Source organism: Cupressus sempervirens, chromosome 8 (genome assembly GCF_028749045.1).
Source record: "Cupressus sempervirens isolate cs-2001-9-10 chromosome 8, ASM2874904v1, whole genome shotgun sequence".
Taxonomy (NCBI): Eukaryota; Viridiplantae; Streptophyta; class Pinopsida; order Cupressales; family Cupressaceae; genus Cupressus; species Cupressus sempervirens.
Genome location: NC_143125.1, coordinates 43,665,461 through 43,690,880, shown reverse-complemented (window position 1 = coordinate 43,690,880; position 25,420 = coordinate 43,665,461).

The following is a 25,420-nucleotide window of genomic DNA, read 5'->3' as shown; positions in this document are numbered from 1 at the left end:
TCAAATAGCCATCAACATAGTTATAAAATTCCCTAAAATGATGTCAGTAAAAACAACGTGCCCAATGCTGTCGTGGAAAGATTACGTGTTGTTGACTGGGACATTTGTACTGTATAGACTGATGACATGGCAAACAAGGTGCACTGGCTATCCATAGGATTACATGGAAATGTTGTACGCATATCACTATGTGTTGTTGTTGATGAAAAAGATATAGCATGGTGCATACTGGGTGGTGCAGGAAAAGCATGGTGCCTAAAATATTTACCAATAGTCACTGCCAAGTAATCACAAAAAATGGAAGAAACGACAATGGCCAAAAACAATGTAGGCCATTGGTATATTCGCTAGATCTATCAGTATATTTACTAGATCCACCGGTGGTCTGGGAGAAATACAGATGTGTCGAGATGTGCAGAGATCTGTCAAAGTTTTTAGATCTACACCGAAGAAGTTGAAATGTGTGGGCAGAGTCTTCAATAGTCGCCAAAACTAGTGAAGAAACATCATCAAAATCGTAGATCATAGGAGCCGAAGTCTATGCTAATGTCAAAAAAAGTGCAGTAGCCAGAATCTACAGTTCAGTGCAGAAAAAGGGATCTCGCTGCTGGGAAGCGAATGCAATTTTCAAAATCTTTCAATGCCAATGCTCGAGGCTTTATCTACAATGTTGTGGGTCAAGAAATTGAAATGAGTGGTGGAGATGACCTTGCCTTGCCAGGTTCATAGAGGGTTTATCCCATATTGATAGTGGGAAAGTGCCTTGCACTTTTTAAAACCAAATGTTTGCAACAGCTAACACAAAGAAAAAGGTCGCCGATCAGTTGTGGATGCCCAGAAATTGATATGTCGGCAGTAGGTGGGTATTCGCTAGATTTAGCAGGGTTATGTCGTAGATTATATATCCCAAATTTGATAAATGGGTCACAGATAAAAATAAACCTGCAATGAATAAATCCTAAAAATTCTACCAAATGACAGATCTGGGGTGTCACTGCCTGAGTCTGTTAAAAAAATTTCTCTTTCAAGCCCGAAAGGGCAAAAAATAATTTCTGAAAATTTGACAAAAATTTAGAGAAATAAATGATAGATCCAAAAATTAATTAATTGAATCTTTGAAAAATAACCATAATTGAATCACCTTTCTTCTTAACACATTGGCAATCAAGCCAATAAAATTGTAAGAATTTTCCTAAGGGAAAAATTCACCCAAGAACTAAGAACTCAAACACAAGCACAATTGTAGACCAAAAATGGAGAGAGTATGATTAGAATAACAATGTATTCAATAACTTGGTTCTCACAAATTACACTAGGAGTGCCTGAATATAAAGGCCTCAAGAGAGCTTCTAGAATGCATAAAAGTTAGCACCATGAAGTGTCATACAACCAAGCACATGTCCACTAGATATGGATTATCCTCCATTAAGCATAGAAGTAAGTGTGGTGATGTGAGGATAAGTCTACAAGGGTGGGACACGCAAATCAGTGTTGTAGACACAATTTGCTCAAATAGAGTTGTGTACTCTTGTGTTGTCAACATGACAACTCACAAGGTGTGCAAACTCCTAAGTGTCTCACAAATAAAAATAATAAAATAATGCAAAATAATAAAATAATGCATTAACCTAAGTAAACATAAGTAAGTGTAAATAGTAAAGTACATATTTACACCAACAAAAATGCTTCCATTTGTACCTTTCCTTCAATGTTGGAATTTCAATTTGGGCCCACTAATGACTTGGGACACATGTCATCAAGTCGCTACCTCATTATACACAACTTTTGAGCATCTTACTATAGCGAGATAGTGATAACCATGGGTTCTGCTTTGATCATGTGGTAGACATTTGAAACAAATCTTAAGAAAAATATGATGGTTTCCTCATTTTCTATCTTGCTATACATAATCTTTGTGCAACTCTTCATAGCAAGATAGTGACGGCTGATGCTATGCTGGCTTAACATGTTGACATATATATATAACTTTAATCCCCAGTGATGTCACACCTCCTTGGCTTTGATGTGTTTGTTATTTTTCAGGCTGGTCACTACATCACTATTAGTGAAAGTCATTTACTTTTTGGTAGCAACATACTGAGCTCTGATAGATATAGAACTCCCGACGTATAAATGCTTAGTAGGATGCCACTATGTCATTTAATCTGCACAACTCATTTCTGATGAATCACTTGTTTGGGGCCCACCTTTTTGAAATTTGTCATTACATCACAACTTTCCAACTAGTCGCTACCTTGCTACCAAAAAAAATCACCAACATTCTGGTAGCGAAATAGCAACTTCTAGTAACCCATCAAAAATTGGCACCAAGAAAATTAAACCAAAATAACCATGAATGACATGAATATCATAGAAATAAAGGCATAGTTTGCAAGATATCTTCCTCGGGATCCACAAAATCAATGCCCATTTTAAAAGAACACCCTCTTTTGCAATATCCGAGCACTCGCTATGTTGCTACCAAAAAATTGATGACTTTCTTAGTCACAATGTAGCAACCTCTGGTGGATTCAGAATCCTGGTGATGAAGAACATATGACACATTGATTGAAATTTCACCAATTAATACTATTGCCAGAGAATATGGTCGTGCATATTTATGAAACTACATGGGAATTTCACGGTCACATCAACCTTAAAAAAAATGGTTGCTTTCTTTATATTTCGAGCACTTGCTATGTCACTACTAGCAGAGTGCATAGATTTTTCAGTCACAACATAGTGATTTTCTAGAAAAAATTGGTTCCTGATGATAGCACTTGCAAATTTATCCTTGTGCATCCTTTCTAATACTGACAACCCTAGGATAGGGCACATGACCATAATTCTTTCAAATTTGATATACTTTCTCCAGCGTTGAACCTCATTTTTTAGTACCATATCATATTTTCCCAATGGTCACTACATCACTATAGTAAACAGCCTCACAACTTTTTATAACGAGCATGCGACATCCATGGATCCAAACAAGATCCGATGGCGAGACAAGACCTTTCCAAAAAGGACTCAACAATTACTTCAAAGCAAGCAGGAAAAGAATATTCGACCACTTTTAAAAGACTTCACACCAACATAAATTTAAAAAGGAAAGACCTAGGGTTTTACACAAATTTTAAAAGATATCAAAAATACAAGACCCAAAACCTAAAACCCTAGGATCAAATAAAAGGACTCACATTTGATTTTTTATACCATGATTTTAAGAAAAGTTACTATGTAAAAAATCAAACCAATAGATCATAAATAGTGGATGCTCACATCACATGACAAGAGACAAAAGTAAGTTCATTACCTTTACTCAATATGATGGAAATAGTATTAGATTTGGTAATGATGCTCCATGTCAAATCAAAGGAAAAGGCTCTATTAAGCTCACAGAGAAAATGCCATGTTATAATGCATACTATGTTGAAGGATTACACTAAAACTTATTGAGTGTATCATAGTTAGGCAATATAGGTTGCAAAGTAGAGTTTGGAAACAGAATTGCCAAGATCTATGACACTAATGGAAATCTAATAGAAAAAGGTGAACAAATTAGAGGTAATTTATTTTGCCTAGATATGGAAAATGCAACATGTCTTGTTGTTAGACTTGATGATGTATGGTTGTGGATAATAGGATGTGTCATGTTAACTTTGATTATCTGATCAACATTAGCAAGAAGAAGAAGGTTAAATGGTTTCCCAAATTAAAGAAACCTAAAAACACAATGTGCAAACAATGTCAACTAGGGAAGATGACTAAGTCTAGCTTCAAAAGAAAAACATACACTTCCAAAGAAGTACTAGAGTTAGTCCATACAGACTTATGTGGTCCAATAGAAGTGCAAAGCTACCTAGGAGATAGATACATAATGCTATTCACAGATGATTATTCCAAGATGATTACTACTATGTTTTTAAAGTAAAAATATGATGCATTTCAAATGTTTAAGTGGTATTTGGCTAGAGTTGAAAAGGAAATAGGACAGAACCTAAAATGCCTAAGGTCAGACAGAGGAGGTGAGTTCACATCAAAAGAATTTGAAATGTTTTGCAATGACAAAGGTATCAAAAGGAAAACATTAGCACCAAGAATTCCACCAAAGAATGGTATTGCTAAAAGGAGGAATAGGTTAGTGATTCACTATGCTAGAACTTTTATGATGGAGAAAAATGTTGCACTAAAGTACTAGAGAGAAGCTATAAGTACTACAGTTTATACACTGAATAGCATCCAAGTCAAGAAAGGTACAAATGCAACACCTTTTGAATTATGGTATGGTCACTCACCTAATGTTAAACATTTCAAAATATTTGGTTGTAAATGCTATATTCTAAAAGATACTAGAAATGGCAAGTTTGATGCAAAAAGTGATGAAGGCATATTCCTTGGATACTCCACTAGAAGTAAGGCATATAAATATTTGAACACTAACACTAACAAGATTGTGGAGAGTGAAAATGTAAATTTTGATGAACATTCAGAAGTTCAAGTTGATGAGTCCAAGAAATCAGAGGATTATAGATCCTTTGTCTACTTCTATGAAGGAATGACTGGTGAAGACAATGTTGCAAATCAAGTTGGAAATTAGCAACAAATTTTAGTATCTGTTGAGTCTCAACTAGTAAATGCTGAGCTGCATTCAGAAATTGAGTTGCAGAATGTAGAAAATGCAAATTCTAATTCTAAAATCAATGCACATGAGAGAAATGATGAAATGCTAGATGAAGAAGAAGAAAATGACTCTGAAGTTGAAGGATCAAACATGGAAAGAAGGACAAAACCAAGGTTAGCCAAGTATGTAAGAAGACATCACCTTGTAGATCAAATCATTGGTGACAAGGATGCCAAACCAATGACAAGGAATAAATTGAGGAATGAATCATGTTTGTTGAGAAAGGTTGGACCTAAAATAGTGAAAGATGCACTGCAAGATGGTGGCTGGTATAAAGCCATGAAAGAGGAGATAGATCAGATTGAGAAGAACAAAACATGGACCCTAGTTCCTAGACCAGCTAATAAGAATGTGATTGGTACCAAATGGGTGTTTAGAAATAAACTTGATGAGAATGGTGAGATAAAAAGAAACAAAGCCAGACTAGTTTGCAAAGGCTATGCACAAGGAGAAGGAATGGATTATGGGGAAACATTTGTCCCTTTTACAAGAATGGAAGAAGTAAGAACACTGCTTGCATATGCTGCATACAAAGGTTTCAAAGTCTACCAAATGGATGTTAAGTCTACTTTTTGGAATGGTATACTAGAAGAGGAAGTCTACATAGAACAACCAAAGGGATTTGTTGATGAGAAGAATAAGGACATGGTCTACAAACTGCATAAAGCACTTTATGGATTGAAGCAAACACCTAGAACATGGTATGAGAGATTGCACAAATATCTTATGAAGATATGATTTGAGAGAAAAAATGACAATAGAAACTTGTACATAAAAGCTAAAAAAGGTAAAGACATTTTGATATCAGAAATCTTTGTTGATGATATAATATTTGGAAGAAAAGATGTTCTTTGTAAAGATTTTGCTAATCAAATGAAACATGAATTTGAGATGTCAATGTTTGGAGAAATCAAATTCTTTATTAGATTACAAGTACATTAATTGAAACATGGAATATTTGTGACAGAATCCAAATACATTAAGGAGATACTTGAAACATTTGGATTAGAAGAGTCAAAACCACTTAGCACACCTATGGCAACTAGACATAAGTTATCCAAGAATGATGAGTCTGTTGAAGTGAATCAAACATTGTATAGATCAATGATTGGAAAGCTACAATATGTTGTACATAGTAGGCCAAACATTACATTAGCTATTGTAATAGTGGCAAGATTTTTTGCAAATCCAAGAGAAAATCACTTAATGGCAGTAAAGAGAATACTAGGGTACGTGAAAGGAACTTATGACTTTGGTTTGTACTACAAGAGGAGCAAAAAGTTTGAACTAAAAGCCTACACTAATGTAGATTGGGGAGGTAATATTGATGATAGAAAAAGCACTAGTAGAGGAGCACTTTTTTTGGGAAAAAAGTTGATTACATGGACTAGCAAAAAGAAAAGTTGCACCTTACAGTCCACTATTGAAGCTGAATATGTGGTAGCTGCTATAAAGTACACCAATATTGTATGGATCAAACATTTTTTGCAAGGTATGAAGGAAGAGGTAATTAAACCTATGATACTTTATTGTGATAATACAAGTGCTATCAACATATCAAAGAATCCTATAATGCATGCTAAAACCAAGCACATTGCAATCAAATATCACTATGTAAGAGAGTTGGTGGAAGACAAACAAGTGAAGATGGAATATGTTAGCAAAAAGGAATAAATTGTTGAAATCTTCACAAAAGCACTACCTAAAGATTCTTTTGATTATCTTAGAGGTAAATTAAGGGTGATACCCATAGAGAAGGCTACTTGAGGCAAAAGCAAGACTGCCCTACATCAAATGAGTTGATTGTTGAAGATTTTACACATTGATGCAGAGGATGTTTACTTTAGGATTCATGCCTAAAGTAGTAGATGTGTTGAAGTTCCAAATTAGTCATAAACAAGGTGACAAAGGGAGAGAATGAACTTGCAAAAGCTACACCTGCATACTAAGATGCTAATATGTCTTTAGCATTGTTGTCAAAGAGGGAGATGTAGAAAAAATTGATCAAAAGAAGATAGAGGGAGAAGTTGACAAAAATAATCAAAAGTTGATCAGAACAATAGAAGATGAGCAATACAGAGGGAGAAAAACAAAAAATAAGGATACAACAGCAAAGAGGGAGAAGTAGAAATGAAGCAATCAAAATAATAAAGGGAGATGTGAAGCTACAATTTACTTTTTGGCATTTGACTTACTATTCTAACCTAGTTAGCACTTTGTTGAATAGTGTAGTCTGATGGTTGATTAGTTTGGTTTGCCATCAATGCCAAAGAGGAAGATTGTTGAAAATCTAATTGAAAAGCTCATTGGTGAAGATCAAAAGGGAGATTGTCGCAAAGAAAGAAGATTGTTGTTTTCAATCAAGTTTTTGTCATTGATGTCAAACTTGATATTTGTAGGAATGACATTTGCTTATAAGATTCAAGTACTATCACTTAGTTGATTGATGATCCAGGAGGATCTTTAGGCCCTGAAATTGAAGTGTTCTAGTTTCTCTCAGAAGCAATGCCATTGCATAGAGCACAGAATTCTAAATCTGGTGCAACTTGAACGGGTGAAAAAGGAGTTCGTACACTTAAGTTACAGCCAGTCAAAGTTGGGTCAACCTCGGGTACAGAGGCCATCAGAAAGGTGAAAATCCAAACTCCCCAAAACTGGTCAACAATGGATTTCAAATTGAAGAGCTCTCCGAGAGCTTTCTAATGACGGTCGTTTCATTGAAAACGGAGTCCAGATGTGGAAGATATCATCATTTGAAGTTACGAAAAAAAAAGGGAAATGATGACATCGGTATTGTGATATGACACCTACATGGCAGATGGTGCAATGTATTTCACCAAAATACTTGTCAGGATTTGAACCTCTAACCTACGGGCTCCAAGACATGGCTAGTGGCCATTGAGCCACCGCTTGAATTTGAAATTGAATAGGCGGACTTTAGCGGCTGGCGAGATTGGAACCACCGACCAGCGGCTTGTTTAAATTAGTCATGGCCATTGTGCTATATTTAACGTCCTTATCCATTATTAAATCCGCCAACCAACCTATTAAAAATAGGTTTGGTTAGGATTTTGACCCCTAAATTTGGATCAAGGCCAAATTTATAAAAGGCCAAAGGGCGTAATACGAAATCCAATTCATTAATAGGCCGTATATTTAAAAAAATGGTTATAGCCTAATTTTGACACACTTTGTTGTATAAAAAGGGGATTGTAGGCCATTGTTATGGGGGAAGGTAAAGGAGAAAATGAGAGTTTCTCTTATGAGAAGAATTCTTGTAGGGGATGAATTATGATGTAATAATGCTCGATCTTTGTAGTAAAGCCTTTTAGGAAAAGTATTTTCTTGCTCTTTTAGAAACCAAACTTGTGGCTTTGAGAGCTTGTATGCAAGGTGGTTCGAGTAAGGATTTTGTATGACGACTTTGTGGATGGACTACAAGATGTTGTAATAAACTTTTGGAGCATTATTAATTAATCGGTCACTCAATTGAGATAGACCCGGAGACGTAGTCCGTTCAGTCGGACGAACTTCGAGATCAAACCGGTTCTCTCTCTCTTTCTCTATTTCATGTGCTTTAATGTGCTATTTAAGTTTTAATTAACTTTCATTTATACATTGCACTAGCGCATCAGGGGTTTCTAGAATAATCAGTTCTCTTTAATTACCTTCCATCTACTTTATGTCATTTCTTAATGTTTAATGTATTTTCAGTTAAACATTAGGCATTAAGCTTTTGTACATTTATTTTTCAATTTATCACTTAGTATAACATTGCCTTGGTCCTAATCAGATCAATTGATGAAGAGGATTTGATCAAAAAAATGTAACAAGATCACCTAAGGGAAAAGTTAAGTTATGATGTTGTAATGAAGTACAAGAATCAGTTAAGATAATGGTTAAATGATGTATTGATAACATATTCAAGGATAGAGAGGTTGGTCACACTTAGAAATATTGGAGGAAGAAGTTGTAACAAGGTTGGCTACAAAGCTTAAACTAAGATCATTAGTGGGTGCTGAGCAAGTTAGTTGAAGCCAAGAATTTTTTTTTGTTGGAGGCAAGTAATAGGAAATTCTAGTGTGTGTTGAGTGATCTTTAGGTGCTGAGTGAAGTTTAGGTGTTGAGCATCAAAAAAATATTAGTTGGTGCTGAGTGATCTTTAGGTGCCAAGCATCAAGAAAAATACAATTGATGTCGAGTAACACAGTATGTGTTGAACACTAATATTTGAATAGTGTCGAGCTGCTACATTATTTTGAATGATGAAGATTCACTAAATTTGAGTTGAAAAAGTGGTTACCTTGAATTTTTTGAATGAGTTGGAAGCTAAGGATGATGATCTGGTTGCACAGAATTCTATGTAAACCATTTTTGAGCGAATGCAAGAGGATTATTCAAGAAGTTTCTAGAGGAAACAAAATATGGGTTAGATGCAATGAATCCTACCTAATCCATACAAATTGAAATTAAAGAATGCAAGAATCGATCAAGAAAAGGAACTCCAAGACTTCTATTTAAGGAGTCAAAGACCAAGAAGAAAAAGTTGCTACTAATGCTATTGCTATTGAAGTGCCAAATTGGGAAGTGCTTAGAAGGATGTCAAGGAGAAGACATCTAGGAGAAGGAAGAGTACAAAGGCTCTACTTATATGAATGGTCATGAGGAGATGATTACACTAGTACATCAAGCATGGAGACTCAAGGAGACTAAGCTTGAAAGGAGGGCAAGCCATCAGAGTTGTAGAGATTGAAGGCTAGGCAATGGTATGAGCTAAGAAGTGATCTAAGATTTGCAAGTTAAGTTGTATGTTGTAGTTAGGTCAAAGATTTTCTAATACTCTCTAGCAATTGTATTAGATAAGAGAAAATCCTATGGACTTAGGTTGGCCTAACATCCATTTGTAAATCCTTTAATAAGGTGACATTCCAAGTGAATGTTCTAAAGTCCTCTAACCAGGCCCACTTCTAATAGGGTGGTTAAATCCTCTAACACGGTCACATTTGACATTGTGTTGTAAGCCTTTAACATTGCAGGTCTTTCACAGGGCATCACTTTAGAAGAGTGAGAATTGAGTAGCATGTTACTGGTGGTTTTTCCCAAATTTGGTTTCCATGTAAATCACTATGTTATGTGTTGATTTCTTATGTGTTATGCTTGCATGTTGATTTACAGTAACTTGTTGGTTAGAAAAGTTAAATCTTTGATGAATGAATGGTTGAATGGGCTCACTATACTTAGTGAAAAGTTTGAATAGGACATTTGGACCTTGAATAACTAATTCACCCCCCCATCTCAGTTATTCTAAAGCATTTCTAACACTTTATATAGATCTCATATAGGATTTCATCAATTTGCACTAATAACATAATCCCATTCTAGAACTATCACTAAGATGCTAGTCTACGAGCAATTTTAGCATTTGTAGTTAGGAAAACATGAGATGTTAGTAGATGCATTATTTAATAGTTGTTTCTTAGGTCTAGTTTAGTTCACCATTATTTTGATTGCATTCTACACCAAGCTCTCATGAATACATGTTTCCTTCATGTACAAATTGGCACCCACCATGGGGATTTTTTTAAAGCCCCATTCTTATTTAACTTTTTACGCTAATCTTTGACTCTCTTTGTAGATCTATATGTTACTCTTATTTATTGTACAGATATGACTTATTGCAGGCTTAAAGACATTTTGAAAGGCCCATAATAGGCACACCAACATTTCAAAGATGCTTCAAAACTCACAAATACCAAATCTGAGATCTTTCTTACATTTTAGAATTTTTCACACTATTTTAACAGTTTTGAAATCTTTTATGTCACATTTGAAGTGTTCTATAATGCATTAAAAATATTATTTAGCACTTTTACAATATTTTACAACACATTTTAAATATTTTGCAATGCATATGAGTAGTTTTGTAATGCATTTGACTAGGTCAGAAACTTGGTTTTTGGGTGCTTACAAGTCTCTTCTAAACTAAATAGGATCTCCTAGACCATTGAGATTACATAAAAGGAGTGAAGAAAACTCAAAAATGAGCCTAGACTTTTGCTAGCTCTAAATTAAATAAGCCTAAACTCTCTGGACATCTAATAATTAAACTATAGTAGTACTTAAATTATAGCATTTTTACTTTCAAACCTAGTTTAAAATAGACAAAGCTATCCCTAATCTCAGACTTGGTATTAGGCCTATGCTCTTCACTCCCATGAGTGAATTAGAATGTCTAAAGTGCTTAGTTTGTTATGAGGATTAGATAAGAAATGAACAACACACATCGCCTAATTAAAAGCCTCTTGTCTTCCATAGATTAAAGGCTCCAAAACTAAATAGCTCATGTCTAGTGTATTTAGAAGTCAATATAGTAGAGATATGCCTCTCACCCTTATAGGGTGATAAGACTCCCAAACCTATTTATAATTTTGGTCTTTCTTGCTTTTTCATAAGTAATTTAAAAGAGGCATAGAAAGCCATATCTCTTGAGATCTTCCTTAGTAGGGCTGATGAGAGGGAAATCCTTCCAACTTGTATTCTTATTGGAATGTATAATGATTGTGTTCAAAATATAGCCTTCCTCTAGTAGTCTTGAAAGAGATTGTGCCAAACCTCCTCTAGTTGGTGGGACCCTCTCTTTCAGAGAGATATAAATTTGAACATAATCGGATAATACTAGAACCTTGTAGTCACTGGCCTTAGTAAGCCATTTTCAGAAAGCCATTTTTACATTCTAGGTTTGTGTATGGAATATTTCATTTTTATTATTGTTGTGATTGAATGTGCTTGTTTTAATACAAGGTAAAGAACTTGAAATTGTGAAAATCTCAAGAAAATTCAAACAAGACTGCAAACCAACCCAAAATCTGGTCAAAACATTATTGTATACCTTGAAATAGTGCATTTATAACTAGAAAAATCACATTTATGCACTTCTCTCACATATTTTTCAACTAAACCAACAAATTTGTATACTTTTGTAATGCATTTGAACAAATCGATACTGCATTTGAACATTGGAATAGTGCATCTACATTTAAAATAGTGCTTACATACAATAGAGTGACATCTGGTACATGAAACTATAATGCATCTGAATCATTAAAGAGTGCATATTAAAATTTAAGTAGCACTTTTGAGAAAAATCTATAAAATAGTTGCTACTTGCACACAAAATGTCTTGAACCTAATAGCACATCTAAATACCCTTTCCCTCTATCCACAGTCTACAAATCTAGGGAGCTTTGAACATGACCAATGTCTTTAAGATCAAGGAATAAATCTTCCATTATCTAAGTCATTTAAACAAACTTATCCTAAATTTTTATTTAACAAACTATTGGAAGCATGAATGTTGATGATATTCCTATGGGGGAGTATTGTAGAAACATGATTAAATCATTATTATGATGATATGTTAAATTCACGAATGTGTTTTTCATTGATGTCAACATAGAATTTGTATATGGTATATAATAGAAGAACAACGGTAAAGATCAAGTTGATACATATAGATCATTGAGTATTTTCACTAGCAAGGTTAAAGAGAGATACTATTAAGTGTATAGCATATGTAGCTAACCTTGGGTGTAAAAGATATTAAGTTTGGAAGAAGTTATACAAGTTTTGGTGAAGACTATTTTGAGATAGATTTTATAGAAGCATGTTTTGGTGAACTTGTTATATCTCTTAGCAGAGTTATTATTTTGAGAAGCAAGGTTTAAGGCATGTTCAAGATGACGTAACTAAGATCACCCATCATAATATTACATGTACCAAAAGTTATTCAAATTGCAAGGCAACAGATTGATGTTATCGCTAAGTAAAACATGTTCTTGATGAGGTCCTATAATTATTTGAGATGGTGTAACAACTGACACAAGATTTATTTTTTATGGATTTAGTACAAAGGAAGGAAATTTTCCTTTGCTATATATGGGAGAATTAAGTAAGAAAGAGGAATGAAAAAGAGGACAAAAGATATAATGGTGAAGACAAGCAAAGCAAAGAAAAGTTGGAGAAAACTTTGTTGCCAATATTTTATTTGGAGATCCAAGGTTTGATATTTGGATCCAAATTACATGACCTAGTCCACAAGGTCTGAAAGTGGCTGGTCTAGTTGACACAATAGAGGAAAGAGGATAAAATATAGTATGAACAATTATTCTGTAAGGAATAGTTGAGAGATCAGTTGGATAGTGAAGTTCAATGGTCTTGCCCTAGAAGTTGTTTGGACAATGGGTCCTTCTTGCTTCTACAACTCCTAATAGGGTTGGCATAACTCCTAATGGGGTTGGAATCTACTAATAGGGATTCAAACTTTCATAATAATGACTCTTATGTACTGAATGTGTTTATAGACTCCTAATAGGGTCCATCCTCTAACAAGAAATATATATATATATATATATATATATATATATATATATATATATATATATATATATATATATATATATATATATATATATATATATATATATATATATATATATATCAGTGTATCTTTGTGGGCATCATTCCCACCAGGGTTTTCCCTCTGATCAAGGGTTTTCCTAGTTAACAAATCTAGTGTAATTGTGTGTGTGCATCTTGCTTTGGTTGTTATTTATCTTAGTTGCATGGTTAAGATTAATCAAGGTTGATAAATTTTTTAATTGGATAGTTGATTCACCCCACAACAGCCCCCCTCCCCCCTCCCCCACACTCTTAGTTATGTTGGTGAACTATTATTTCTAATAATTGGTATCAGAGAATTAGTTCCTTGAAGGATAAGCTTAACAACTTTTAGAGATCAGTGGTGATTTATTTCAAAAAAGATAGTCCTAAGTCTGATGGACAAAATTTTGACACAGAGAAGATGGGGCTTCTTGATATGAGATTAAAATTGTGTAGAGATATGAGTACTAAGCTTCTGGATAGAGGCACAAGTAAAGATAAAACTAGATCCAAAGAAGACATGAAGATAAATGAAGGTATTAATCTATTTATGAAAAGAGATACAGAAGGTATGGAAGGTTTTTCTTGTTGAACATGTAATGAGTTTGGTCATTTTTCATCTACATGCCCTAAGAGAATATGAAAAACTAGAAAGAGTTCACTTTCTAATAAAGATGAAGAATTTAAAGCAAGTATGATAAGATTCTTGAATGATTGTGATAAAGATAATGAACCTGAATTAGTTAAGAAATAAGAAGTATTAGAAGAGATAGGGAACTATTGTTGATTTAAAGGCTAACAATAAAAATGTGAAAGTTATCATTAGCAATGATTTGCAAAATGGGAATCAGATGGAAGAGAAAAGATTCAATCCTAAAGAAGAAGAAAGAGTTGAGTTGAAGACCCCTGAACAAAATGAAATGATAGATAGAAGAAACATGTCAGTAACATAAGCAACAATAGCTATGTTAGCTAAGAATGACATATCCAAGATATTTTGGAGAGATGCTATGAATATAGCAGTTATTACCATGAACAAAGTGCAAGTCAGGAAAGACACAAACAAGACCCCTTATGAAATATGTTTTGGTCATTCACCTATAGTTAAGTATTTCAAAAATTTTGGCAAAAAATTTTATATCAAAAGAGATGATGACATTAGTAAATTTGATGTTAGAAGTCATGGAGAATGAAGGAGAGCAAAGGCAAGAACAAATTTTGGAACCTAGAATAGAGTCAAGAGTTGAGATAACAACTCCTACTTCTTGTAAGAATATGACAAAGAATCATCCACCAGAGTAGATCATTGGAAAAAAAGATAAAGTTGTAATGACAAGAAGTAGAATCAATGAAGAACTATTTTTGATATCTCAAGTAGAACCAAAGAATGTAGATGAGGCATGCAAGGATGACTATTGGAAGCAAGCTATGAAAGAAGAATTTGATCAGATAATGAAGAATGAGACATTAGAATTTGTCTCTAGACTAGTAGACAAGAATGTGATAGGAATAAAATGGGTATTCAAGAACAAGATGAATGAATAATCTGAAGTTGTAAGGAACAAAGGAGGATTGGTATGTAAAGGTTACTCATAGAAAGAAGGAATATACAATGACAAAACCTATGCTCCTATGGAAAGAATTGAGATAGTAAGGTTATTCTTAGCCTATGCAGGACATAAGAAATTCAAAGTGTATTAGATGGATGTCAAGTCATCATTTTTTAATGGAGAAATTAAAGAAGAGGTATACATAGAATATCTTGAAGGTTTTCCTTTAACAAATGACAAGGACATGTTATGCAGATTAAAGAAAGCATTGTATGGCTTAAAATAAGAACCTGGAACCTAGTATGCAAGGTTGGACAACAATTTGACAAAACTTGGATTTAGCAAATGTATGGTAGACAATAATCTATACTTGAAAGAAATAGATGATGGATTGATGATTTTTGGTAATATGTGTTGATGATATCATATTTGGAGGAGATGATAGTGAAAGTGACAAGTTTGTAGAAGAAATAAAGGAATTTGAAATGAGCATGATATGGGAAATGAAATATTTCCTAGGATTACAGATTGTACAAGATAAAGAAGGAATGTTTATTTCTCATACAAAGTATTTGAAATATCTATTGAAAAGGTTTGGTTTAAAACATGTAAACCAATTGAAACACCTATGATAATTGGATATGAGTTATCTAAAAAGGATGAGACAACTAATATTGAGTAGAAGAACTGCATAACTATGATTGCAAGATTGCAATATCTAACTCACACAAGACCAAATATAGAAAATGTAGTTGAAATTGTTGCAATATTTCAAGCTAACTCCAGAGAAGCACATTATTCAGTAGTTGAAATGATATTTAGATATCTAAAGGGAATTCCAAAGTTTAGATTGTGGTATGATAGATCTAATGATTTCACTTTATATGCTTATACTAATGCTTATTGGCAAGGCAGTATGGATGATAGAAAGAGCACCAGTGGTGGAATTATTTTTGGAAGGAAGAAGAAGGACTATATCTCATAGAGTATAGTAGAGGAAAAATATGTTAAAGTAGCAAACAATTGTAATCAAATTGTTTGGATGAAGTAGATGTTGGATACAATTGTACAATTGTGTGTTGTCTTTGATGTTACACAAATGTCATATCAGTTATTAGATAGAGTCTACTAAGTTTAGGAGGTCAGCAAAGTGAATTACAAAGTCTATTGAGCATTTCTAGAAATTACACTATGAAGATAGTTTCTACCGAGCTCACTTGGGCACTGAAGGATTTTATGGCAGAAGTTAGTTTCTACTGAGCTCACAAGGTCAGCAAAGGAAAATCAATTCTTACCAAGTTCACTCAGTCTCTAAAGGATTTTGTAGAGTTTTTAGTGTTTACTAAGCTTCACTTGGTTAACACTAGTAATCATTTCTAGAGCAATGTTTATCGAGTAGGGTCAGCCAATGAAGGATTTCATTGTTTTGGGAAACAAAGTTTAATTGTTTCACGTAAAGACTCTAGTTGACTGATGTATTGTTTATTGGTAAATAAAACTTGTAAATGAGCCAACTTGACAATTTTGTAATATATAAATAAAAGGTCAAGTTGTGAATTCTAAAGTATCAATGGATGTATGGATGAGAAAATATGCAAGTGAGTTGATTTTGTGAATAGGAAGTGTGAGTGAATTTTGGAGAAGGATTAGATATCCTTAAGGAGTAGCAAAGGTGTATTTGATTAGTAAGAATCTAGTGGACCAAAATATAGATCTGTATTAGCAAAGATCAGTTGCATCTCATTTAGGTCACTCATTGTTACTTTCTCACAATTGTAGCAGTGAATTTTAAATCTCTTAACAAAGTTGGTTTAGCAGCCATTTTTATAATTCCTCTAACAAGGTGGACAGTTCTACTGAATTGTTCTAAAGTCCTCTAGCAAGGCCATTCCTAGCAGGGTGATTAAATCCTCTAACAAGGTCACACCTAATAGTGTGTTTTGTAACCTTTAATAGGGTTGGCTCCTAATAGGGCTCACTTCAGAAGAGTGAAAATTGGTAGCTAGTTACTTGGTGGTTTTTCCCATATTGGATTTCTACATTAAATCCGGTGTCTCTTGTGTTCATGTTATTTATTTTCGCATGCATGTTAATAATTGTGAATGCTTAAAGATCAATAATAAGTTAATACATAGTTCATCTACTGAGTTACAATATTTTTCTATGTGGCTAGTGAGTGACAATAGTAACTAGTTATTTAGGACATCTAAGGAATCTATGGATTCTTTTTTGTGGTAACTGATTCACCCCCACAAACCCCCCGCCCCTCACTCACCTCAGTTACTCCATCTATATTTCCAACAACATATGCTACAAAATATAAGGATAGAATTCAATGAGCCTATTGTCATACAATGTGATAATACAAGCACAATAAATATGTCTAAGAATATAGTGTTGCATTCTAAAACTACGTACATTTCTATCAAATATCACATGTTGAGAGAGAAAGTTGTAGAAAAGGAAATCAGATTGGAGTATGTAAGAGCCAAAGAGTAGATTGTAGATCTTTTTACTAATCCTCTTCCCGATGAGACTTTTGAGTATTTGTGAGGTATGCTAGGGGTTATGCCCCTACATAAATTAGAGTAGATGATGCAAAAATGAATTAGTCCAATGGTATAGAGCATTATTTTTTTCTAAAATAAATGTTGATGCTTCATGTATGGGGAGTATATATGATGGATAGAATCATCTAGGACTCTTGATAGATGTTGTTTCGAACAGTATCTTTGGACACTTGAGTAGGCCACAAATAGTTGTTGTAGATATTGATAGGATGTTAGTGGGGGAGAGATTATAGAATGAAAAATATTTTGATATAGAGCACATTCAAGTATATCAATGGGGAGAAGTGTTGAACACAAAAGCCAGTATGATTCATGAAGAGAATTTGAAAAGAAATGATAACAATCTTTAACAGTTGGTATTCTTGGAACTAGATGTTTTTCATCTATGTTGTCATCAATGCCAAAGGGGGATATTGTTGGAAGCATGAATGCTGATGAAATTCCTATGGATGAGTATTGTAGAAACATGATTAGATCATTATTATAATGATATGTTACATTCATGACTATGTTTGTCATTGATGTCAACATTGCAAGTTTTTGGGGTATCTAATAGAAAAATAGTGGTAAAGATCAACTTGGTATAGACACATCATTGATTATTTTCACTAGAAAGGTTAAAGAGAGATACTACTAAGTGTCTAGTATATGTAGCTAACCACAGGTACAAAAGTTATTAAGTTTAGAAGAAGTTATGCAAGTTTTGGTGAAGACTATACTGAGATAGAGTTTATAGAAGCATGTTTTGGTAAACTTGTTATATCTCTTAGCAAAGTTGTTATTTTTAGAAGCAAGGTTAAAGGCATGTAGAAGAAATGTTGAAGATGATATGGCTAGGATCACTCATCATAATATTACACATATGGAAGGTTATTCAAGTTATAAGGAAATAGATTGATCTGATCACTATGTAAAACATGTTCTTGATGAAGTCCTATAATTATTTAAGAAGGTGTAATAGCCAACTCAAGGGGATCATTTTATGGACTTCATATAAAGGAAGAAAATTTTCCTTTCTTATGTATGGGAGAATGAAGTAAGCAAGAAGAGCAAAAAAGAGGAGAAGAGATATAATTGTGAAGACAAATAGAGGAGAGAAAAATTGGAGAAAACTTCATTGCTGATGTTTTATTTTGAGATCTAAGGTTTGATATTTGGATCTTAGGTTTGTGACCTAGTCTATAAGGTCTAACAATGATTGGTCTAGTTCACAGGACAAAGAAAAGAGGATAAAGCACAATACAAACAATTATTCTGCAAGGAATAGTTGAGAGATCAATTGGATAGTGAATTTTAGTGGTATTTCCCCAGAAGTTGTTTGGATAGTGACTCCTTTTGCCTTTTACAACTCCTAATAGGGTTGGTACAACTCCTAATAGCATTGGAATCTCCTAACAAGGATTCAAAATCTTCTAACAAGGATTCTTATGTACTCAATGTGTTTATAGACTCCTAAGAGGGTCCATCCTCTAATAGGGAATATATATATCAGTATATCTTTGTGGGCATCATTCCCACCAGGGTTTTCCCTCTGATCAAGAGTTTCCCTAGTTAACAAATCTGGTGTAATTTTGTATGTGCATCTAGTTATGGTAGTTGTTTACTTTGGTTGCATAGTTAATATTAATAGAGGTTGATAAATGTTTTAATTGGATAAATGATTCACACACCCCCCAAATCTTGGTGGACTATTATTTCTAGCACAAACATCATCGATCCAACCCTATACATTAAGTCAAACACCAAAAGACACACACATCCTTTCACTACTTGACTTCATGGATATGAACCCTATCACCAAAGTTTCATAACCATTGGTAAAATTTGAAAGATAGCTTGATACTTCATTATAACTTGGTCTAAAATTCATTTTCACATCATGAAAATGTTGAAAGATTAAAGGGTTCCCATTCACATCTCATGCCACTACAAAAAACTAGTATAAGTTCTAAAAAAAAGGAACCAAAAAGTTTGGCCACATGAGTAAGTGCAAGAATAGTGAAGTAAACTAAAAAATCTACACAATCCTAAAACATCATTGATCCCATAGCACCCATTGATTGCTCATTATCCATCATTAAAGAAGAATCACCCCTATCAGAACAATAGATTTCAAAACCCATTAATGATTTGGGTTCACCCCAAATCTAGAGCAAGAAAATTTTTGATTCAAGGATTGAAGACTTTCATCAAAACCCAGAGCTTGTCGACATAATGGAGAAGCTACTAGAAAGACATAAAGAGTGCTACCTATTATCATTGGCACAACAAGGTAAAAAATTGTCCACTAATTTTGATATATCTAACCTCAAGAGGGATCGAGTGGATTTTCCCTTAGAGGTCGTGTTGAGTTGTCATTTTCCACGATGTTTAATAGTTGGAATCCTATTTAGCCCCTCTCTTGAAAAGCTAATCTAGGATCAACTCTAAGGTTCTGGGTGATCTTGTGACCTACTAGAATCCTCTTAATAAAGATAAATGTATTTGTTCATGGGGAGATCTTTTTTGTTTTGAATGAATTCAAATAAGATGTTTGATCTACTATTTTCAAAAGTAACCACAAAAGAGATATTTTTGGTAATTTTTTATTTTATCGTGAAATGCAACTATATGAATTCCTAATTTAATCAATTTTTAGAAAAGAAAATAAAAAATATGGTAATGAGAGGTTAAAGAAAATAACTTGAAAGGGAAATTCCTAATGAACATAAACCATGGTAACAAAACATTTGGGAGTTAAATTGTTGAAAATATCAAGTAGGAAACCAATGAAAATAGGAGAAGTGCTTCCTCAAATCTACTAATGCATTCTTTGATGGGAACTTAGTAATAATTGAAATATTTTTCACTTCTCATCAAATCGCAAGGCCATAGAAAGAGTGCTCATGTGAGACAAGAAGCTATGTAGGAACAATAGGGTGATCTCTTCTCCAACTTAGTATGTCAGTAAAATTTATCAACATGCGGAAAACACTAGAACTAAAAGATCACAAAATCAAATCAACATAAAAAAACCATTGGCTCCATTATTATTTATTAACATACATTCACAAAAACAACACAATCTGAAAAGAATAACTACACTCAGAACGTAAGCACCAATAGCATATAGTATTGAATCAAAAAAATAGCATGGAATACATATTACATTCTTGAATTTATTATAAATTGTCTCCTCAATTTGTGTTGAGAGTGAGAGATCTCTTCATGCAAATATATGCTTAAAAATAATTTTAAAAAATATAATTATAGACATACTAACTCTCTAAATGGTGCTAAGTATGTCTCCAACATTGTTTATATCAATTAATGGGTTCATGAGCCTTTACATGACTTAAAACAAAAAAAAAGAAAAAGCAAATTACAAGAGGATCTGAGAGTCAATAGAAGCCCTAAAATTGAAGCTTGTCTTTCTCTAGGAATTTCTAAGAGTTGAACTGCTATCAGAATGTGTTTTGGGTGCATGGAAGGCTCTAAATTAGGAATTCATAGTAAAATGTTGGCACACTATTACTTCTTCAAAAAATTTGGTGCACATCTATGAATAGTGAAACCTATGCACCTTACACACCTTGATGACAGGTTCAAAAAATCTAAAAAATTCCCAAGTATCAAAAAAAAATTTCTAGCTTCTAGGTTTTGTACCCCTTTATACCAAAGTGATGTCTAGATGTTTTCTCTTTAATTTCTCTATAGTCTCTGCTATTTGGGAAGCTTTCCTGATATCTTCATCAGATGAAGCATCCTCAAAATTTCTTCAGATTTGTTGGACAACTAATTGTATTGAGTTGAGATTTATTTTCAACTCATCTTCAAAAATCTCAAGGGTACAAATATTTTTTTGCTTCCAAAATACACTCTTGAGTCTAGTCCCTTAACCTTTGAATATCTTCATGAATTCCTTCCATGACCTTATTGCTAGCAACTATCTTCTCAATCCAATCTTTTAGCTTGTCAAGCTCTTCCATTTTATACATGTTCATGAGTGTATGATACCTCTAACCCTTTATTATTGTCAAAATTTATAGGTCTTTCACCCAAGCATGTACCTCATCCATTAACTCAAAAGCATGGTTCACTATGGACACCAGTTTATCTACACTCAACTAAATATAATGCAATAGCTTCAAATTACCCTGTATTATTTGTACACCCTTCTATTCAAAATTGTCATGCCATTGCTGACATGCTCCCAAAAATGGATCCATCTAAATTGTCCCATTTTTTTCCCTCTCTAATGTTGCAACAAGAGTTATTTCTGAATGATCTAGGTCTATTGGGCCCACTATTCCATACTGAAAGCCTCTCATAATCTCATTTTATTTCTATAGCATCACCAATTCTGAATCATTTCTATCCATATGCTTGAACACCTCTTTCATGTGCATATAATCAATACTTTGGCAAGGTCTACCATGGGATTTCATAACAAGACCTCCTTGATTTGGTAATTACTAGGAATCAAATCCTCAGTGTCATCATGTGGAGGAGGGATGGTTATATGTTCAAGAAATTCCTAATCTTGGTTCTTCATAATGAAGGCCAATGGTTGTGCATTGCCTATAGGTAGCTCAAGCTTCTTAGTAAATTTTACTGGCTCATCCATTCCCTCCTCAAAAGTTATGTTTAAATTTCTATTTTGTCAAACCATGACCTCCCTCTTCGGCCAAGATGGTTTAGTGCCCATTGGAGACATATATTTGACTGAAGAAGGGGTTTGCACTATAAGTCCCTTTCCTTTATTAGTCCTCTCTGGAGTCTTTTCCCATTGAGGAAAATCACTAGTTTGAGTGTTTTTTTTTGCTTGGGTTAAGGCCCCAACCTCGGTATCATTAGGAGTTTGTTGAGGTTCCTCATGCATTTTCCCCTTCTCTGATACTTCATTGGCTTGCATTTGCTAGGGCTATTCATCTTCCTCTGGTTCTTGTTCTTCTTCTTTAATAGATAGAAGAAGTAGTGTCATAGATCCTTTGTCCATAAATGAAAGATCTTGAGATGTTGCTAAAGGTGGGTCAAAAGGTCCTTGAGGCAGAGATGATATTTCATTCTAGTCCTCTACTAGGGATTGACTCCTTGAAGTATATCGTATCTTCTCCCCCACTATCTCAATGCTAGTAGGCATGAAATCAAAATCTAAGAGGCTAGAGACATTAGTCTCTTAACCCTTCATATATGTGATCCACTATTGTTGCTTATCTTCAGAAGTTATAACTTGAACAATATCTTTTGGACTAGATGGTGGGGTTAGAGTGGAATTGCTTCTTCTTTCCTCTTCCAAGGCCCTAGTTAATTGAGTCCTTTGGCTCAAGGGGACATTATCAAGTTGTTCCTCCTCTTCTTCTTCTTTAGCCTTAGGAATGGTTTTAGGAACCTATGGAGGAGGAGTATTCTTTTTCTTCAATTTTCTCCTACAAGATCTTCCCACAATGAATTCAATCATGGCCTTCTTAGATGTTAAGGGGGAGGCTTCTTCCTCTTGACCTACCAATGGCACCCTCTGTTATTCCCTTGGCTCTTGCTCCTACTCTTTTCCTGATGGAGGCACTTTCTCAGTCTCTTAGACTTGGGTTGTATGCTCATCTTGAGGCTCTTCTTCCTCAAGATCTTATTGCAATTATTGAGGTGGTTAGGCCTGATCTATTTGTTCACTACCCTTTGTCACTCTCTTCCTTTTGTTCTTCCCTTTATCTTCCCTAAAATACTCAACCTCCCTCTGATGTTGATATAATTTTTCCAACCTCATAGGGGATTGAGTAGGGAAGATTGGTACTATGACTTTTGAACCTTTAACCTTACTTGGGTGGGTTGTGGCTTGACGAGGAATAGCCCGAGGAATTGGATCAAGTTTTAATGGTTTCTTGATCCATTCCCTTGTCAACTGGACAATATGTCAAGCTTTATTGTTGATGTCTATATTGTCATCCTTGCCAATTTTTTCATTCATTATGGGCCTATCATATTTCTTATCCCTATTGTATAGTGGGTTGAAAACATGTTTTGTGTCTTTCTCAACAACCTTCAATGGGATCTTCATCTTAAGTGCCTTTTCTGCTAAATATAGAGTCATCCTACAATAGTCTATAATTCAGACATCATATTCATCTATGGGATTCATCAAGTGGTCCTCTAGTGCATCTTCATGCATGAACTGCTTCCCTACTAGATGTTACACCCTTCCAATATTATCAAAGTATGGGTGAGGGAGTTGTACTCTTCCAAGGGATACTAATCCCATTTTGAATCAAAGGACATTATATCTTGATTTTTCTTAACCTCGAAGGAACCTATTGTGATGGGCCACAATAATTTCTTCTCGTGTTTTTTCCTCACTCTATCATATGTAGATGTCAGTTGCTTGGTGATCTCCAACAAAATGAGCCTATCAAAAGGATATCTCAAGAGCTTCATTGGGTTCACCTATGTGCCTTCTACCATTAGGCGTGTGAATTTTTTGAACTAGATGTAGTAGGTATCAATCTCTATGATTCTAGATGTCATGCCCAAAATATCGGGGCAAAAACACACAATTTTTTATATAAAAAAAATAATACAATAATAATTAATTCCACTTTTAAAAGTTGATCACTCTACTAAGTTTGATATATTTATTTGATCATGTTAATGAATAGTCACAATGAGAACCAGGTACGTGATCTCCCAACGATGTCCTAACATTTCTATTTGAGTTTTAAAATCAATGTGTAGGACTAGATCGTTAAATTTGAACATTCATTGCTAAATTGATTAATTCATTTAAATAAACCAAATTCAATTAATTTAAAGGACCTAACATGTTACCATATTTATCTACTCTTAAAACATTTAAAACATTCAGATAACCATCATATACATATTGATCTAAATAATTTGAAAATATTAGAAATAAAAAGAACTTACTAATTAATATGCATTACATCTCTAATTAATCTTTACTTCAAATTTATTCCAATAATCTAACTTGAGTTTTATAACCTTTTGAAAACTAAACATTTTAAAAATAAAATAACACAAATCTTTTGATTCAAAACAATATAACCACTTAACAAATAGATCTAATTTTTTTTTAAAAACTGATTAAACAAATAACTAACTTATTCTCAGCAACATATTCAACCAATAATGATATTAATTTTTCCAAACATAATCTATTCATAAGAAAAACCAAACATATTAAGTAAAATATACCAAGGCATAATAACAATATAAAATATACGTCAAAATTGATATTCAACCCCATCTAAATTATACTAAACTCAATCTATACTTTCAAATTAAATAATTGATCTCCTAAAACTAAATTCTAATAAATAACTTCATTACTACTAATCTCAAATTAATAAAACTAACTAAATATAAAACTTCATTCCAATAATAATTTACGTCAATCCACAACCTATTCAATAAAATAGAACATTTTAATTCAAATAATAATTCCACAAAAATTAAATTAAAATAATTAATTAATTAAATAAATGAGGTATTAACATTGTCTACCATCGAATAATTTCTACAATCTTGCAATTTCTAACTCCACCACTTTCACTCATCTAAAATATTTTAACAAATTTAAAAAAAATAACACAACTAAAATTTTAAAACAATTATATTTATACCACTCAAGAAAAATATATACTAATTAACATAACTTAACTATCTCCTTCTTTTAAAAAAAAAAAACTTTATTTAAAAAAAAATACTAACTTAACACCATTTAAACTAACACTTTATTTGAAAACTACAAACTCTATTACTAATTATCCTAATTGAAAAACATACTAAAACTAATACTTATACCATTTATAAATTTTTAATATAAAAACTTTATAAATAATATAATGAATCAATTAATAATATAAAAAAATACAAACAAGAAACTTTAATTTAAAAGTCTATTTACTAAACTAAATGACTTACATAACAATTACACTAACACTATCAACAAAATCCTACTCACACTAACATTGACTTTTAAACTAATAATAACACTAATTAATAATTTAAACTAACATTCTTAAATAATAAAACAACTAACCTAGACTAAGACTAATGTCAAGACAAAACTTAAACTAATACTAAGGCTAACTAAAAATAACATATAATAAACAATAAAAATCTAAACTACCTTTTTATCTCCCAAGTATACTCTTTTTTTTCTATGCCCAAGGCATTTAATATTCCCC